We start from the raw sequence: 19,239 nt of genomic DNA on the forward strand, positions 1-19,239 counted from the left end.
ATACTTTATAATGAGTCAAAAACACATAGATCTATATAGTGATCACCTGGAAGTCAGGGGCCTAGGGGCTAGGGGCTTACTAGGGCCATTTTTATATAGGGTAAGGTTCCGGACGGAGTCGCTCTTATCAGGGCGGGTGGTCTGTGGTTAAGCTATCAGGCCCAGAATAGCACCCCCCTGTAGGGCAATATCAGGGACAGTTCTTTGCCCACCCTGTCCTTCAATACCACATCATCATCTAGCCCAGAGATAGATGTTTTTTTGCTTTCCCTCTGGGATTCATGGATGTGCACTGGAGCCCTCCGGATTGTGGTAGGACATATGGTTTCTGATTTGGTGCTGACGAGCACCTGATTTGGTGCTGCCGAGCACTTGTTATTGCCTATCACATCTATGCTTTTTGCTTAACTTTAATAATTAAATTTATTTTCATTTTGAGGGATATCTTTTCCATTCACAAGTCTGCAAAATGGGTCCGCATCCATTCCGCAATTTCGCGGAATGGGTGCAGACCCATTCATTTTCAATGGGGCCGGAATGTGCTGTCCGCATCCGCATTTGCGGATCCGCACTTTCGCATCCGTGTTTCCGTTTCCGCAAAAAAATAGAACATCTCCTATTCTTATCCGCAATTGCAGACAAGATTAGGCATTTTCTATTATAGTGTCAGCGGTGTGCGGTCCGCAAATTGCAGAATGCACATTGCCGGTTTCCGTGTTTTGAGGTTCCGCAAAACACTTACGGACGTGTGAATGGACCCTTATAGTAACATTATTAAAGGTTACGCTTTATCTTCATGTATATTCTAATGGATTGCCTTCCTTGTACATTGTTAACATTGTTATAATATACTTTCTATGTTAGAAAGTATATTATAGTGCATTTGTATTGTGTGGCAGTTGTGTGCGGTTCTGCTGCGATACTGCAGGTATATAGAGGGACAAGCGTTATTGGAACAAATAATTTCTACTGGTGTGATATACCAGTCGCCACCCAAAAAAAACTGATTGAAGCAGGGTGTTATATACTAATATACTTTCTTTATACTGCATTTGGGTACTGTATAGTGCATTTGCGCAATGCGCATCCGCAAAAATTATATTGCCGATATTTTGCATGGAAAAAAATTATGAATGGAGATGCAAATTTGAATAATACATCTGGTATGTCACTGTCCATGTGGGACTATTTGTGCACTTCTAGTAATTATTTCTTGGCTGCAAATATGAGCTGAAGGTTTTTCAGGTTTGCCTGCCATTAAAATGAATGGGACCCGCCGCGATCGTTCATCCATCACTAGTCTCCACCATTTCATTGTGAGCTGAGTATATGAAGAGACGTGGAAGTAGGGATAGTGGTGCTGATGATTTGTAGAAAAAAAGAATACTGAATTGCCAGTGTGAAAGGGACAGTGTAGGGAGATGGTATGGAGATTTTTTTATATACAGTAGGGAGAGAATAGTGAGACTGCAGGGACAGTGCAGGAACTGTAATCTGAACAGTGTCCACAGTGATTATTAAAAAAACAATTCTATTAGAATGATTCCCAATTTGGGATGAATAACCTGTCTGTCACAGTAACTGTTTCACTACCAGAAAGGACTAGCCAAGCATGTTTCTGCAGTGCAGTGATGTACACCGAGATATACTCTCCTTTCAGGCCAGGATATAGCTGATTTAATGGGTTTTGCTACTAATTAGATTTAAGTGGACACCTGGTTGTTCGGGTTCGGACAAACTTCGCAAAAAAAGTTTGAGTTTGGGACCCGAACTTGACCCCGAACCCCTTTGAAGTCAATGGGGACCCGAATTCTTGAGCACTAAAATGGCTGTAAAAATGTAACGGAAAAGGCTAGAGGGCTGCAAATGTCGTCAAAATGTGGCTAAGAGCATGGCAAGTGCTCTGCAAACAAATGTGGATAGGGAAATGACTTTAAATAACAAAATACGTAAAAATAAAAAATAATAATCTTGATCTAGGAGGTTGAGGTGGCAGTGTAGGTGGAAGTGGTGGTGCAGGAGGTAGCCTACACTGCTTTTTTGTTAAATTTTTTATTTAAATTAGTGTACACCCCAAAACACTGGGAAATATAACCCTCCAGTCGTGCTAAACACACGTTCAGACAATACACTGGCTGCAGGGCAGGCCAGCACCTCCAAGGTGTAAAGGGCAAGCTCAGGCCATGTGCCTAATTTGAAGATCCAGAAGTTGCAGGGGCTGATCACTGTCAGTTAGTTCGTGTAGGCGTGTGCATACTTACTGCCCCACCATGATGTCACACGTCCCCGTGATGTTCATGATCCAATTTGATATCTGCATTATCAACTTTTGATGTTCTTTTATGCGCCTACCATGGTGATAACTGGTGGTGGGGAATCAGGGTTCCAGGCCAGAGAGGGAGCGTGAGAAAAAGAGACCACATTTAAGGGAGATAAATTTATTTAAAAAATTGGGGGCCGAGCAGAAATGTGGGAAAAGCTATTGACGCGCAAATGTTCGCCAAAAGAGTATAGCGGAAATGTGGGACTAATTATTGAATTGCAAATGTGGTACAACTTGTTTAAGTTTAAGCATAGAATCAAAAGGAGGTGCCGCGTATCAATTAAAGAAGCATGTCAGAAATTTTATTCCCTGTCACCTATGCAGAGCGGGGTTTATTCACGTCTAAAATTGCATAATGTCAACCCAAGAATGTAACAGAAAAATTACAGAAATTTATTAACCTGTCTACTTGGCAGAGCAGGGGTCTATGACAGAAAACACTTGTTTATTGTCACCCGAAAATGTAAAATAAAAATTATTGAAATTTATTAGGCTGTCAACTTGGTAGAGGAGGGGTATATTACACCCAAAAATTGGTGAATTTGACCCTAAAATGTAACTGACAAATGTTTTTTTTTTTTTTACCGGTCTAATAGCATTGGTACATCACACCAAAAAATTGCTGAATTTCAACATCACACCAAAAAATTGCTGAATTTCACCAGAAAATGTAACTGCCATTTTTTTTTACTGTTTAACCTGTCTACGTGGTATAGCAGTGGCACTTCACACACAAACATTGTTGAATTTCAACTGAAAATGTAACTGACAATTTTTTTTTTATTTATTTATTTTTAAACCGGCCTACTAGGTATAGCAGTGGTACATCACACACAAAAATTGGTGAATTTCACCCAAAAATTTAAATGACAATTTATTTTTATTTTTTACCGGCCTACTAGGTATAGCAGTGGTACTATACTATACACCCCAAAATTGGTGAATTTTACCTGAAAATGTTAATTACAATTTTTTTTTTTTTTTAAACCTGTCTACTAGGTATAGCAGTGGTATTATACACCCAAAAATTGGTGAATTTCACCAGAAAATTTAACTGACAAAGTCGTGAAATTATATAAAATAAAATATGTAGAAATAAAAAAAAAATGAGATTTATGAGGTGGAGTTCCATATGGAGTAGGAGTTTGAGGAGGTGGTGGACGTAGCGGTGTAGGTGGAAGGAGGACGAGGTAGCCAACACAGGTTTTTGGTTTTAATTTTCTTTTTTAACCCCTTAAGTACTCAGCCCTATTTCACCTTAAGGACTTGGCCATTTTTTGCAAATCTGACCAGTGTCACTTTAAGTGCTGATAACTTTAAAAAAGCTTTGACATATCCAGGCCATTGTGAGACCGTTTTTTCTTCACATATTGAACTTCATGACACTGGCAAAATGAAGTAAAAAAAAAAATATTTTTATTTATAAAAAAAATACAAAATTTTGTAAAAAATACCAAATTTCCAAGTTTCAATTTCTCTACTTCTCTAATACATAGTAATACCTCCAAAAAATGCTTTACCTTAAATTCCCCATATGTCGACTTCATGTTTGGATCATTTTGGGAATGATATTTTATTTTTTGGGGATGTTACAAGGCTTAAAAGTTTAGAAGCAAGTCTTGAAATTTCAGAAAATTTCAAAAACCCAATTTCTAGGGACCAGTTCAGGTCTGAAGTCACTTTGAGAGGCTTACATAATAGAAACCACGAAAAATGACCCCATTCTATAAACTACACCCCTCAAGGTATTCAAAGCTGATTTTACAAACAGCCAAACCAAACTCAATATTTATGGCCCTGATTCTGTAGTTTACAGAAACACCCCATATGTAGTTGTAAACCGCTTTACGGGCACATGGCAGGGTGCAGAAGGAAAGGAATGCCATACGGTTTTTGGAAGGCAGGTTTTGCTGGACTGTTTTTTTTACACCATGTCCCATTTGAAGCCCCCCTGATGCACCCCTAGAGTAGAAACTCCATAAAAGTGACCCCCATCTAAGGAACTAAACCCCTCAAGGTATTCAAAACTCATTTTACAAACGTTGTTAACCCTTTAGGTGATTCACAAGAATTAATAGAAAATAGAGATCCAATTTTAAATTTCACTTTTTGGGCAGATTTTCCATTTTAATATTTTTTTTACAGTTACAAAGCAAGGGTTAACAGCAAAACAAAACTATATTTATGGCCCTGATTCTGTAGTTTACATATACATCCCATATGTGGTCGTAAACCACTGTACGGGCACATGGCAGGGCGCAGAAGGAAAGGAATGCCATACGTTTTTTGTTTTTTGGAAGGCAGGTTTTGCTGGACAGTTTTTTTTTAACACCATGTCCCATTTGAAGCCCCTCTGATGCACCCCTAGAGTAGAAACTCCAAAAAAGTTACCCCATTTTAGAAACTACGGGATAGGTTGGCAGTATTGTTGGTACGAGTTTAGGGTACATATGATTTTTGGTTGCTCTACATTACACTTTTTGTGACACAAGGTAACAAGAAATAGCTGTTTTGGCACTGTTTTTATTTTTTGTTATTTGCAACATTCTTCTGACAGGTTAGATCATGTGATAGTTTTATAGACCAGGTTGTCATGGACGTGGCATACCTAATTTGTATACTTTTATTTTTTTATTTATGTAAGTTTTACACAATGATTTCATTTTTGAAGCAAAAAAAAAAAACGTTTTAGTGTTTCCATAGTCTGAGAGCCATAATTTTTTCAGTTTTTGGGCGATTACCTTGGGTAGGGTATTATTTTTGCAAGATGAGATGACGGTTTTATTGGCACTAATTTGGGGTGCGTGTGACTTTTTGATTGCTTGCTATTACACTTTTTGTGAAGTAAGGTGACACAAAATGGCTTTTCTTACACTTTTTTTTTTATGGTATTCACCTGAAAGGTTAGGTCATGTGATATTTTTATAGAGCCGGTCGATACGGACGCGGCGATACCTAATATGTATACTTTTTTATTTTATTTATGTAAGTTTTACACAATATCATTTTTGGAACAAAAAAAAAATCATGTTTTAGTGTCTCCATATTCTGAGAACCATAGTTATTTCAGTTTTTGGGCGATTATCTTAGGTAGGGACTTATTTTTTGCGGGATGAGTTGACGGTTTGATTGGCACTATTTTGGGGTGCATATGACTTTTTGATTGCTTGCTATTACACTTTTTGTGATGTAAGGTGACAAAAAATTGTTTATTTAGCACAGTTTATTTTTTATTTTTTACAGTGTTCATCTCAGGGGTTAGGTCATGTGATATTTTTATAGAGCCAGTCGATACGGACGTGGCATTACCTAATATGTATACTTTTTTTATTTTATGTAACGTTTACACAATATCAGCTTTTTTAAAACAAAAAAAATGATGTTTTAGAGTCTCCAAATTGTAAGCCATATTTTTTTCTTTTTTGGGGCGATTTTTTTTTTGTGGGTAGTTAGTTTTCAGGAAGGCAGCGCTGATGCCTAAGGAAGGCATCATGCTGCCTTCCATGCCATCGAGTCCCCCCTACAGCCGCATGGGGACGTGATGGCACCGCCGATCGCCACCGCAAACCTCAGGTAAAGACGCAAATCGAAGGTCTGAATTGACCTGCGGTTTTCTGCGATCACCCCCCCGGCGTTGTGACAGGATGCCCGCTGAATGATTTCAGCTGGCATCCTGTTCCGATTAACCCCCGCCGTGCCGCAATGTAGTTTTAAAGTTAGGACTTGCCGGTACGTCATGGGTCCTTAAAGACTCGGCAAACATGGCATACCGGTACGTCCTAAGTCGTTAAAGGGTTAAAATAAGGGTACACTTTAAAAGAGTGTGAAATATCCAAAATACAAGCAATTGCAATGAGCAATGAGCAATTGAGCTGCAGTATAAGGCCTCTTTCACACTACAGTATGTTGCATTCAGTGTTTTGCGTTCCGTTTTTCACGGATCCGTTGTTCCGTTTTTTGCTTCCGTTGTGGTTCCGTTTCCGTTCCGTTGTTCCGTTCCGTTTTTCCGTATGGCAAATACAGTATACAGTAATTTCATATTAAAAATTGGGCTGGGCATAACATTTTCAATTGATGGTTCCGCAAAAAACGGAACGGATACGGAAGACATACGGATGCATTTCCGTATGTGTTCCGTTTTTTTGCGGCCCCATTGACTTGAATGGAGCCACGGACTGTGATTCTCGGCCAAATATAGGACATGTTCTATCTTTTCAACGGAACGGAAAAACGGAAATACGGAAACGGAATGCATACGGAACACATTCCGTTTTTTTGCGGAACCATTGAAATGAATGGTTCCGTATACGGACCGTATACGGAACGCAAAAAACGGACCGTATACGGAACGCAAAAAACTGTAGTGTGAAAGAGGCCTAACAATGGCTGGTTAGTGCCGGTATACATGTCTATTCTGCACAAGGTACGGACAAGTCCTGAGGCATTAATGCCTGGTTCATTTTAATGAACATGAGCTTGTCCACATTGGCTGTGGACAGGCGGCTGCGCTTGTCTGTGATGACGCCCCCTGCTGTGCTAAACACACTTTCAGATAATACACTGGCTGCAGGGCAGGCCAGCACCTCCAAGGGCAAGCTCAGGCCATGTGCCCAATTTGGAGACCCAGAAGGGATTGCTCTTCTGGAAAAGTAGTGGCGGCTGGGCAGGAGGTACTGTGGGACAGCCACCGCCATAAGGCCTTTAAAACGTTTCCACCAGATGGAATGACAGCATTTCAAAGGCCAGTAATTTAGAAATGCTGACATTCAGGGCTAGGGATCGCGGGTGGGTAGGAGGGTAATTCCTCCTCCTCTTTAGAGATAGGGAGATGGAGAGCTGAACACTTCTTTGGGACATTGTGGAGATGCTTGGTGACCCAGGTGTTGGTGTTGCTGGCAGATCCTCTGTTTGCGGGGTGGCAGGTGGCACTGTCACTCCAGAGGTGGATGAAGAGGCAGAGACTGCAGCAGAAGAGGAAGCAGGAGGAGCCAGGGAGCTTTCTTGGTTTTTGAGGTGTCTACTCCACTGCAATTCGTGCTTTGCACTTAAATGCCTGGTCATGCCGGTTGTGCTCAGGTTGAGAACGTTTATGCTTCACTTCAGGCTCTGATTGCACAGCGTGCAAACCACTCATGTCTTGTCGTCAGCACATCGTCTGAAGAACTGCCATGCATGGGAACTTCTTGGAGCTGGCTTTGGTGTGCTCGGTCCCTTGCTGAGGTGGGCAGTAGCAGGCGTACTGTCTAGAGGATGGCCGCTCCGCTTTTGCACCCTGCTCCCTTTTCTGCTGTGATGGTGGTTTTGTGCGACCACCGCCTCTTCCTCTGAACTACATAGGTCACTCGCATGACCTTGATTCCATGTAGAGTCGAGAACCTCATCGTCCTCCACATCATCTTCCACCCAGTCTTCACCCCTGCCTTCCTTGTCGGTCTGCACACTTTGAAAAGCCCCAGCATTTGGCACCTGTATTTCGTCATCATCCGTGCTGCGATGGTCCTCCCATGTACTCATCTTGAAAGATAAGCGGTTGGGCATCGGTGCACTCAATCTCTTCCACTTCTGGGGCAGAGCTAGGTAGATGGCCCTGGGAAACCCTGCTAATAAAGTCATCAAAAAGTAGAAGAGACTGCTGCATGACTTGGGGCTCAGACTGCTTGGCTGATTTGCAAGCGGGTGAGGTGAAAGACTGATGGACATCGACTGCAGGTGCCAACTGTGGTCTTTCAGCAGGAGACTGGGTGGGAGACAATGTGAATGAACTGGATTCACTGTCAGCAACTCAATCTACTATCGCTTGTACTTGTTCAGGCCTCACCATTCGTAGAGCAGCATTAGGCCCGACCAAATACCGCTGCAGGTTCTGTCGCCTACTCGCACCTGAGGAAGGGTTTTCACTTTTGCGTGTAGCTGGCACAGATGGACCACGTCCTCTCCCTGCAACAGGAGCTTCACCAGCAGCACCACGACCTGGGCCATGTCCCTTATTTGACGCTCTCCTCATATTTCTCGAATTTAGGATCTTGCCCTAAATTGGTGTTTAATTAATAGTAGAATAGGACAACAGTATGTAAATGGTGTATCTCACACGGCCTGAACCAGACTAGGCCTCAATTAAAGATTTATTTGCCCAAAATGGCTGTATTATAAATGCCTGAATCAAACATCTGTATGTAAAGGGTGTATCTCACACAGCCCGACCCAGAGTAGGCCTCAATTAAAGATTAATTTGCCCAAAATGGCTATATTTCAAATTCCTGAATCAAACCCCTGTATATACAGGGTGTGTCTCACACGCCCCGACCCACAGTAGGCCTGAATTAAAGATTTGTGCACCAAATGGCAGTATTTCAAATATCTGAATCTAACCCAAATGTATTAAGGGTGTATCTCACAATGACATATGCAGCAAAGGCTGCCAAATAAGCTTTTTTTTTGCCCAAACGGGTGTTTGTTTAATAACTCAATATGGCAGCAGTTTATAACCCAGGAATTTCAAACGTCAAGGCGCTGCAAGGCCTGAAATATTGTCTATTTTACGCCAAAAAGGGTGTTTTATTAATGAAAGAATATAAGCCCTGTATATACAGGGTGTATCTCACATGGCCTCACCCACAGTAGATCTCAATTAAATATTTGTGCACCAAATGGCGGTATTTCAAAAATCGGAATCTAACCCAAATGTATTAAGGGTGTATCTCACAATGACATATGCAGCAAAGGCTAACAAACTTTTTTTTGCCCAAACAAGTGTTTGTTTAACCCTTTCATGACCAAATGTCATTGATGCCCCAGTGTCCAGATCAAAATTTACAAATCTGACATGCGTCACTTTAAGTGGTAATAGCTTTGGAACACTTTTACTTATCCAAGCCATTCTGAGATTGTTTTCTCGTGACACATTGTACTTCATGACAGTCATAAATTTGAGTCAATATATATATATTTATATGTATCATATAATATCACTTTTATTTATGAAAAAATCCCAAATTTACCCAATTTTTTTTTCTAAATTTCAATTTCTCTGCTTCTAAAACAGAAAGTGATACCTCATAAAATATTTATTACATAACATTCCCCATATGTCTACTTTATGTTGGCATCATTTTGGAAATGTTATTTTATTTTTTTAGGACGTTACAAGGCTTAGAAGTTTAGAAGCAAATTTTTAAGAACATTTCCAAAACCCACTTTTTAAGGACTAGTTCAGGTCTGAAGTCACTTTGTGGGGCTTACATAGTGGAAACCCCCCATAAATGACCCCATTGTAGAAACTACACCCCTCAAGTTACTTAAAACCAATTTTACAAACGTTATTAACCCTTTAGGTGTTCCACAAGAATTAAAAGAAAATGGAGATGACATTTCTAAATTTCACTTTTTTAGCAGATTTTCTATTTTATTACATTTTTTTCTTTAACACATTAAGGCCCCTTTCACACGGGCGAGTATTCCGCGCGGGTGCGATGCCTGAGTTGAACGCATTGCACCCGCACTGAATCCTGACCCATTCATTTCTATGGGGCTGTTCACATGAGCGGTGATTTTCACGCATCACTTATGCGTTGCGTGAAAATCGCAGTATGCTCTATATTCTGCGTTTTTCACGTAACGCAGGCCCCATAGAAATGAATGGGGATGCGTGAAAATCGCAAGCATCTGCAAGCAAGTGCGGATGCGGTGCGATTTTCACGCATTAGTTCTAGGTGACAGTCTATTCACTGTATTATTTTCCCTTATAACATGGTTATAAAGGGAAAATAATAGCATTCTGAATACAGTATGCTTAGTATAATAGTGCTGGAAAGGTTAAAAATAAATAAAAAAGTTAACTCATCTTATCCTCTTGATCGCGTAGTTCCCGGTTGGTCTCTTCTTTAGCTGTGGGCTAAATGACCTGTGGTGATGTCAGATAACATGCTCCAATCACATGGTCCATCACCATGGTGATTGGAGCATGTGATCTGACATCACCACAGGTCCTTTAGCCCACAGCTAAAGAAGAGACCGACCGGGAACTACGCGATCAAGAGGATAAGGTGAGTTAACTTTTTTATTTTTTTAACCCTTCCAACACTATTATACTAAGCATTCTGTATTCAGAATGCTATTATTTTCCCTTATAACCATGTTATAAGGGAAAATAATACAATCTTCAGAACATCAATCCCAAGCCCGAACTTTTGTGAAGAAGTTCGGGTTTGGGTACCAAACATGCACGATTTTTCTCACGCGAGTGCAAAACGCATGACAATGTTTTGCACTCTCGCTGAAAAATCGCGCATTTTCCCGCAACACACCTGCCTCTTATCCGGGCAAAAAAACATGACCCTCGTGTGAAAGAGGCCTAAGGGTTAACAGCCAAACAAAACTAAATTTTTATTACTCTGATTCTGCGGTTTACAGAAACACCCCACATGTGATTGTAAACTGATGTAAGGGCGCACGGCAGAGCGCAGAAGGAAAGGAACACCGTATGGTTTTTGGAAGGCAGATTTTGCTGGATTGGTTTTCTGAACGCCATATGTTTTTTATTTTTCTACCGATCGTCTTGTGCAGGGGCTAGTTTTTTGCAGAAAGAGTTGAGGTTTTTATTGGTACCATTTTTGGGTACATAGGATTTTTTGATCATTCATTATTCTGAAACCAAAAGAATTATGTTTTAGTGTCTCCATAGTCTGAGAGCCATAGCTTTTTTTTATTTTTTGGGCGATTGTCTTAAATATGGGCTCATTTTTTGCAGGATGAGGTAACGGTTTGATTGGTACTATTTTGGGGTATATACGCCTTTTTTGATCGCTTGGTGTTGCACTTTTTGTGATGTAAGGTTACAAAAATGGTTTATTTTTTTACACCGTTTTTATTTTTTATGGTGTTTATTGGACGGGGTTGATGATGCAATATATTTATAGAGATGGTCGTTACGGTTTTTGTTTGTTTAAAACGTATTTTTTACATATTTATTTATTTTTACTTTTATTATTTTCAATTTTTTTTTAATCAGTTCCCTCTTGGATCTTGAAGATCCAGTGGGGCTGATGGTTGTACTATACTTTGCAATGCTCTTGCATTGCAAAGTATAATACAATCAGATGCCCTGTAGGTGGCAGCATCGGACATCGGACGCCTATGCCATGGCAACCGGACGCCTTTGCAAAGCGTCCGGTTGCCATGGCAACCATCGGGCGCTGCGATCGCAGCAGCCCTGATGGTTGAGAGAGGGAGCCCCCTCCCTCTATTAACTCCATGGATGCCGCTACTGCGGCATCTATGGGGTTACAGCAGTGTCAGCATAGAGCTGACACACGCTGCTGATGGCGGCGGCTCAGGAATGGAGCCACCGCCATCACACACAGAAGGGGGACCGCATCGGGGGCAGGGGGTAGCGCTGGAAACGGTGGAGGGGGGCAGCATTTTACAAATAACAGATCGGGGCAGGAGAGGACGGACCGCATCGGGGGCAGGATAAGAAGAAGGACAAGAAGGGGGCACAGATCGGGGCAGGAGGGGGCGGACCGCATCGGGGGCAGGATAAGAAGGACAAGAACAAGAAGGCGGCACAGATCAGGGGCTTCAAGAAGGGGGCACAGATCGGGGGCTTCAGGACACATAACCGATTTCAAGCTCTGATCTGCAGAGCGCAGATCAGAGCCTGAAACCGGCATTTTAACACTGCCGCGATCCAATTGGTTAGTCTGTACAGACTAATCAATTTGATCGATTGCTGGCAAGGGGCCACTCTGATTGGTCCCTTGCCGGCATTACTGCACTGTATGCTGTCCGTGACAGCATACAGGGCAGGGGCAGAACGTTTATATACGTGGTAGCTGCACGGGGCATGTGCAGCTATCACGTATATATACAGATTGCAGTCGTGAAGGGGTTAATAACTCAATATGGCAGCAGTATATAACCCAGGAATTTCAAACGTGCTGCAAGGCCTGAAATATTGTGTATTTTTCCCCCAAAAGGGTGCTTTATTAATGAAATAATATAAGCCCTGTATATAAAGGGTGTATCTCACACGGCCTGACCAGGCCTCAATTAAAGATTTGTGTACCAAATGGCGGTATTTCAAATATCTGAATCTAACCCAAATGTATAAAGGGTATATCTTACAATTACATATGCATCAAAGGCTGCCAACTAATATTTTTTTTTGCCCAAACGAGTCTTTGTTTAATAACTGAATTTGATAGCAGTATATAAGCCTGTAATTTCACACGTGCTGATGCTGCAAGGCCTGAAAATTGTGTTTTTTGGCAAAAAAGTGTGTTTTTGGTAACAGAATATGAAAGCTGTATATATTAAACTTGAATTTAACACTTGCAGATCAGGAAAATAGTGTTTTTTGGCAAAAAGTGTGTTTTTAAAATCCCAGAAAATAATGGCTGTGTTTCTAGCTTAAATTGCACACTGACTAATCCAGATGTTGTAAATTGCCCCAAAAATTTGGATTTTCAATGTCCCAAAAGCTCAGATGCATTGCTAGTGCGCTGAGCTTGCATAAAATGGCCGCTGCCGTCGCCTACCTAACTGACTTATTCAAGTTATTTTTTTTCGGTCACTGGGCTCAGGGCAGGATAAAAAATTGTGCCCTGCACCCACAAAACACAATGTATGTAGATCGCTGAGTTAAATTCAGGTTTTGAGCAAAGATTCAGTCCTATTCTCTTCCTGAAATCACCAGCAGCATCCTCTCCCTACACTAGGTACAGCAGAGTGACTTGCAGCGCTACGTGACTCCAGCTTATATAGAGGCTGGGTCACATGCTACACTGGCCAATCACAGCCATGCCATTTGTAGGCATGGTTGTGATGGCTTCTAAGGTCAGACAGTTAACCGCTTGTTGATTGACTGCTCTGCCGCCTTTCAAAAAGTGCCAAGAAAGCGCCAAACACTGCACCCGAACTTTTACTGAAATATTCGGATTCGGTTCCGAGGTCCAAAAATCCTAAAGTTCGGTGCGATCCCGAACTTTACAGTTCGGGTTCGCTCAACCCTGCTACTAATTAATAATTTCTTTGAGAAATTCGGCAAATTGTCCAAATCAAATTTTTCTCTACCTATAATCTATAGTAGTTAGTGTCAAAAATGTTTTAAAATAGTTTGTGATCTAAAGTATGTCCAACATTAATCACCACTGTATGGTTATCAATGCTGCAGATAATACACTTAAAGGGGTTGTCCGGGTTCAGAGCTGAACCCGGACATACCCTTATTTTCACCCAGGCAGCCCCCCTCAGGGCTCCCTTGCCCTGTGCTAGATTGGGCAGGGCAAGGGCTCTTTTGTTTATCATAACACACTGCCGGGTGGAAACTTCCGCGGGATCTCGGCGAAACAAGACGTAAGTAGATGGGCGGTCAGAGGGAAAGGATGGGTGGGGGGAAGCGACAATAAGGCTGAGTTAGCTGGGCACCTACGAGGGTAATGTTTTTATTAACTGTAAGGCTGCTAGAAAGCTATGGGAAGGGTTAAAAAGGTGAAACTTTGATGACAGACTCCCTTTAAAATACCTAATGTAAGGGGATGTACTGTATGGTGAGCACTGTAACTGTGGGTGACTTTATAAAAGCTTCTAGCAGCTCTCACACCCCTCATATACTCCACTACACACTACATAGAAATAGAGCCCCCAAACCCCTCACAAGAGACCACTGACCACAGCATACTGTAAGTGCCTGCACTCTCCCTGCTCTGGACGCTGCTCTGCTTCTCCTTACAGCCCTTTTCCTGCATCTGTCTGAGTCTGTAAGGGGCGGGAAGAAGCGGTCACATGATCTTATGACATCATTCCCTCTAAGAAGCCAATACATTCTAGACCTGTCCTGAACCTATGAGGCAGAATGGAAATGCCTGCTTTCCTCCTTTAGAAAATGCCTGCTGCCGGGCGCCCCCTGCAATTTGGCGCCCGGGGCAACGGCCCCCCTGGCCCCCCCCCACGCTACGCCCGTGGCTAGAGCAGAGAAGAATCGAGGAACTCAAGTTCTTCTTAGCTTATCCAGTGGTTAAGCTGTTTGAAAAATCTGAAGAAATATTATTTCCCACTTCTACCTTTCCTTTATTCGCTTTGTGTTTGCTTCCTGTAAGGGCTCATGCACACAAATATATGCAGTCAGATGCAGACCCATTCACTTCAATGGGTCCGCATCCGTTTGTCTGTTCTGTGGCAACTGCAAAAATGTCCTATTCTTGTCCGCATTATGGAAAAAAGATTGGACTGTTCTATTTTGGGCAGGACGTTCTGCTCTGCAAAATGCGCAAAACACGCAAACAGACAGCCGTATCCGTGTTTTGTGGACCGTAAAACAGGCTACTGTCATGTACATGAGCCCTAAGAGTGATTTGGTTATAGAGTGTATGTAAAGAAACTGCAGATATACCTTAGTATATTAGCCCGTGTCATTCCATACTCTAACTTTGAAACAACCCATTCTTTAGAGGGTTAATAAATCTCAGTGCATTACTTTGCCAACCAGTTTTGCTATATATTTGTATTCTGTAACAAGTAAGTTCAGTTATGTCATTTCAGCAAGTAATATTGATCCGGAACGTTGCTAATTATTGTTTCCCTATTTTGCTACCTAAATGTAATTGCTCATTTGATTTCAAGTAAGCATGCCCAGATACGTAGCGCCTGGCAAGTAAATACCTTAGCTAAGCATGCAATCTACAGGAAGTATTACAAGAATCTGCAGAGAAGATGGAAAGTAATAAGGAAAACACGCCAATAAATGTGTGAAACAAAATCAAAAATCAATACAGAGAATGTGGATTTCTATTGACACATTAATCAACCCCTTGAATGAGACGTGTTCCTGCTTTTTAACTATTTTGAGATAAATACAGTTATATTCTAGATATGTGTAAGATACATGGAGAGATTTTTTAGCAATATCTTAGTGGAACAATAGTTCTTTGTTCTCTTTGCTAGGTTTGAATTAGCCAATATGCCATAAAACAAGCCTTGCAAAGCTAAACTACCGTATGCAAACTGGAGAAAAGCTTGAACGTTCCACAAATTGTATAATGTAGATTCTTCTTTGATCATGACAGAATACATATCTGAGAATTTATGGGCCAATTTCCTTTGCTGAAAAATATTGCTTAAAAATGATTGTTTGAATCTGGCTTTGAACTTTATTTTTTTCTCCACAAACTATATGAAAGTAGATGTCAATCACAGATTCGGAATTGTTACATCCATCTCCAATCTTTTGCTTGCTAGTCGAAAATTGAATACATAATATGCTATATACCTTAGTGAAGAAGAACTTCATTTGCATAACGCGCTTCCATCAGATATTACTAAAACAAAGGAAAAATGTGTATATTGGTATAATAGGCAACAATTGCATAAAGGGTCACGTTGCATATCTGTCCCACAGTACTAGAAGGGGGATTAAGCGTTCCTTCCTGACAATCTCCTGCTCGTCAGTGGAAGAGACCATTTCTATTACATGTAGCAATCTTCTCCACAGTATGGTGAGGAACAATCGCTATTGCCATTGCTCGCTTCCATACAAAGTCCTTATTTGCAGGCAGCAGAGCGTGATCACGATCTGCCGCCAGTAAACAATGATTTTTTAGCCTGTCTAAAAATTGTGATTGCCCGATTTTACAAAGGCAGATCATTGCTAAAGAGTGTTCCTACAAGTGATGCTCTGGCCGACCATCACCAGATCTAATACAGCCCTTAGACAGAAATCACCTTTTCAGAATAACTACTTGATAAACAAAGAAGAGGGCTGCGCAAACACAAGGCCCTAATTTGTTAACTGTGAAAATCGAGCACCATTATGAGGGGTCCATTTTGTTTATTGCTATGAGGCTATTTCTACTGTATACATAACTGTTTCCAGGAGATCAGCCTGCTTTGTTAAGAGCCGGGAGTCCTCATATATCTCATTAGACATGCAGAGGAGAGGAGCATAGCCAAGTATTATAAGCCATAAATACTTTGTTTTAAGAAATATTTACCATGTTTATTGGGTTAATAGGATATTCAGTTTTTATAAAGTGATGGCCTATCACTAGTATATTCTATCACGGTATATTCAGTGGGGAAAGGAGGGTGTACGAGAATGAAGAGGTTACAGCACTGATTCATTGCTGTGGCCTCATCACAGATTTTCCATGCACTGTGCAAGACAACTGCAGCACAGCTTCATGGATGTGAATGGGACCAGCTGCTGGAAATAACAGGGAAGTGATCACTGTGCAGAACCACAACTATGGACTCTTCACTCTCAGGTTTGGGGGGATTCTGTTATAATATCATTTTTTTTGTTTAGTTTTTTTGTTTTGCAGCCTGGATAAGCAGTGCAGTTTGCAGCACTTTCTCTCCTAAATATGATTTTCCATACTTGGTAATACCAAGGAAAGGTCAAACAGCATACTGGGAATTGTATTCAAAATTTTAGGGATTCATTCATATAAAGCAGACCTAAATTTTCAGCACTAATTTAGATGTTTGGCTCATATTTAGGGCTCATTCACACTACCGTGTGAAGTACGTTGCCATATTGCGGACCGCATATCTGGAGATGCTGAACGGTGCGGAACAGAAGAACGGAATGGAACACTATGGAAGTACTGCAGAGTGCTTTCTGGAGTTCTGTTCCGTGCTTCTGCACCGCTAAAAGATAGCTCTCTTTTTTGTGGAACGGAAGGATTGCGTACCTATTCAAGTGAATGGGTCTGCGATCCCCATGCGCCTGCCCGATGGACGGTGCACGTGCCATGTGAACTGCAATTTGCGGTCCACAGCACGGGCTACACACAATCTCTACCTTATCTCTGGTTGGTAGGGGTCATAAAAGAAATTCTGCCATTCTTCAATGCAAGATATTTAAACATAGTGATTGGGTACCTAAATGAAGTAGCACCTCTGGTTCACCTTGTGGCGGTTGCTTTTCCACTTCATTACCACTACAGCAATGGAAAATTGTTATACACATCAAAGTTTGTGTGATAAAGGGGTTGGCCACTTTCTTCTGACCAATGTGTAGGTAAGATGACTACATGACACTTAGCAATATAGCCTTTGTTGAGATTCTGCACCATTTTCTATATTTCATAAGGTATTTTCCCTTGTTTTTCAATCTTTTGTGCTGTCCACGGAAAGGTTCTGTCAATAAAATGGCCTCTGATGGAGGGTCATGTGACCAGACAAAAATAACTCCAGACACATTGCTCAGCCTTCTCTACTCACATACACTACATCTGCCATCTGCACTTGTAATGTTGAGAGTTTAGTGCAAGTTCAGTGCATTTGAATGAAGGAGATGGAGTGATTAGCCTGGTCACATGAGCCCCCATCTGCGGCCATTTTATAGACAGGACCTCTGTGTGGATAGTACAAAAAACTTGGCAAACAAAGCAAAATACCTTCTGAAATGTAGAAAAAGGTGCAAAGTATCAACAAGACTATATTATTAAGTGCTATATAGTTATCTTACAGTGCTGCCCATAATTATTCATACCCCTGGAAAATTTTGACTTAAAGTTACTTTTATTCAACCAGCAAGTAATTTTTGGACGGGAAATGACATAGGTATCTTCCAAAAGATAATAAGACAATGTATGAGAGGCATTATTGTGAAAAAAAAATAAAAAAAAAAAACATTTCTCAGCTTTTATTTACATTTGAGCAAAAAGTGTCCATTCGAAAATTATTCATACCCTTCTCAATAAATCAATAGAAAAGCCTTTATTGGCTATTACGACAATCAAACGCTTCCTATAATTGCAGACCAGCTTTTTGCATGTGTCCACAGGTATTTTTGCCCATTCATCTTTTTCAATGAGCTCCAATTCTTTCAGGTTGGAGGGTCTTTTTGCCATCACCCTGATCATTAGCTCCCTCCACAGATTCTCAATTGGATTCAAGTCTGGACTCTGGCTGGGCCACTCCAAAACGTTAATGTTGTCTGATAACCATTTCATCACCACTTTTGCTGTGTGTTTTGGGTCATTGTCAGGCTGAAATGTTCACTAGTGCCCAAGGCCAAGTTTCTCTGCAGACTGTCTGATGTTGTCGTTGAGAATCCTCATGTATTGCTCTTTTTTCATGGTGCCTTTTACTGTCATTAGGTTCCCTGGCCCATTGGCTGAAAAACACCCCCAAAGCATTAGGTTCCCACCACCATGTTTGACAGAGGGGATGGTGTTCTTTGGGTTAAAGGCTTCTCCTTTTTTACGCCAAATGAAGGAAACACCATTGTGACCAAACAATTCAATGTTTGTTTCATCTAACCATAACACAGAAGACCAGAAGTCTTCTTCTTTGTCCAGATGAGCTTTTGCAAAGGCCAAGCAAGCTTTTGTGTGCCTTATCTGGAGAAGTGGCATCCTCCTTGGTCTGCATCCGTGGAACCTAGCAGTGTGCAGTGTCCGTTGGATTGTCTGCCTTGAGACATTGCCACCAGCAGAGCCCAGATTCACCAGGATGGCCTTGGTGGTGATCCTTGGATTCTTTTTCACCTTTCTAACTATCCTCCTGGCCAGCACAGGTGTCACTTTTGGCTTCCGACCACGTCCTCTGAGATTTTCCACAGTGTGGAACATCTTGTATTTTTGAATAATACTTTGCACTGTAGCCACTTGAACTTGAAAACATTTAGAAATGGCCTTGTAGCCTTTTCCTGACTTGTGAGCAGCCACAATGCACAGCCGCAGGTCCTCACTGAGCTCCTTTGTCTTAGCCATGACTTTCCACAAACCAACTGCAGAAAGCTGCTGTTTTTCAGCCGTTGAGTTGATTAAAACAGCTGTTCCCAATTAATCAGGGTAATTAGGATGCTTTAGAACAGCTTGGACTATTTGGAATGGTATAGAACTTTTGATTTTCCCACAGACTGTGACAGTTTCTGAAGGGTATGAATAATTTTGGACTAGACACTTTTTGCT

This window comes from Bufo gargarizans, chromosome 5, assembly GCF_014858855.1.
Source record: "Bufo gargarizans isolate SCDJY-AF-19 chromosome 5, ASM1485885v1, whole genome shotgun sequence".
Classification (NCBI taxonomy): Eukaryota; Metazoa; Chordata; class Amphibia; order Anura; family Bufonidae; genus Bufo; species Bufo gargarizans.